Source organism: Homalodisca vitripennis, unplaced genomic scaffold (genome assembly GCF_021130785.1).
Source record: "Homalodisca vitripennis isolate AUS2020 unplaced genomic scaffold, UT_GWSS_2.1 ScUCBcl_4645;HRSCAF=10937, whole genome shotgun sequence".
NCBI lineage: Eukaryota > Metazoa > Arthropoda > Insecta > Hemiptera > Cicadellidae > Homalodisca > Homalodisca vitripennis.
The window spans coordinates 35429-37265 of record NW_025780749.1 but is presented as its reverse complement, the minus strand read 5'-3'; positions in this window follow the sequence as shown (position 1 = coordinate 37265).

The window sequence follows — 1837 nt, the reverse complement described above, 5'->3', positions numbered from 1 at the left end:
AGTAATCTTTACACTATTTATCAGATATTTATGAATGGATATTATATAGCTTTGTGTATATGTCCAAATTGATTGTAAACTGATTCTTTCTGTACACTTATAATACTGAAAGGATTTAAAAACACAAATTTCATGTTGTAATTTTAGTTCTCAAAATATACTAAAATAAACCTTCAAATATTCTTTAACTTTTTATGAGATATATATGAAAAAATAGTATATAGCTTGACGATCTGTTGAAAATGATTGTGAACTGATTCTTTCTGTACACCTAGAGTACTGAGAGGATTTATAAACATAAATCTCACGTTCTTTTTTAGATCGCAAAATATACGAAAATATTCTTCAATTAATCTTTACACTTTTTATCGGATATGTATCAACGGATATTATATAGCTTGGACGATGTGTTGGAAATAATTGTAAACTGATTCTTTCTGTACACTTAGAGTACTGAATGGATTTATAAACTTAAATCTCAAGTTTCTTTTTAGCTCACATAATATACGAAAGTTATTTGTTGATCAAGATAATCTTCCTCATTGTAAAAACCCTGTTAATTTTAAACGCATTATAACTAAATAGAAACTGCTTCACTGTAGATTTAAACTGCAATCCTTAGAGGAAGGCAAATACTATTTTTATAAGTTAATTTAAAACAATGAATTATTTGAAAAAAGTTTGTGAAATTAAAGATAAAATACCTTTCCCAGATTTTTCAAATATTTTACTGTGATTTTTTAAAAATTAATAACTACTGTATACGACTAATAAAATGAAAGCTATAACTAATTTTATAACCATTCTGCAACGTTAAAACCACTACCATAACACTAATAGTGTAGTCACACTAGATTAATTAACTTTCCATATTATTTGCATAGTTGACTTTGATTACTCTCTTGTACTTTAAGGAATTATGATTTTATTTTTGCTGCGCAAGTTACGTCAACAAATTATGTTTTATATTAAAATATAGAAGGTATTTTGCTCAGTATCACTATAAACATATTAGTGATACTGAAGTAATTACTAAAGTAATTTTATATTATAAATGTAAAATTGTGCTCCTATGATTTCTAAATTGTTTGTACCATTATGGAAATAAAGATGTTTTTTGATTGATTGATTGATTGATTAGTGAAGTTTTTAAAAATAAGCTGTTATATACTTGATTTTGTGCTTAAAGAGGCATCTGCCATATCTGCACAGGAACGTAAAAGTCTTTCAGTAAATGCATTGTCTCTTTGTATTAAGAAACCACTTCAATTAAGTTCTTTTATTTGGAATATTTAAATAAAGTAGTCTACAATATGGTATACTATTGAAGTTACGTCAGCATTTAATTACAATATGAAAATATAAATTACTATACAAATACTTCACTAGTTTATTTATAAACGCGGTTGACTCAGAATATAGAAATTTTTCATTCATAAATAGCACCCGTGTATATTAAGATTATTGTTAGGGAATAGTGCGTCCGATTCGGAACTCAAACTCTGACCCTTTACGTCGCGGCGTCGTATAGCTGAGTCGGTAAAACACATACTACCAAGACAGTAGAATATGTCTACCAGGCACAGTCTAGTAATATTTATTTAGCGTGTACCCAATAGATGAGAAGTTGCAGGTATTATGGTAAATGTAATGCGTAAATTTTTTATTTATGAAAGCTATAGTGGAGTCCAATAAGAAAGTGAGTGATTAAACCCTCGACAGGAGAGAATTATTGTGTACGATTCAGTAAATTATTCATAAAGTTAAAAGTTTATAGTATATTTTTGTTTTGAAAACTACTATAGGATGCTTCCTATATTATTTAATCATTTATAGG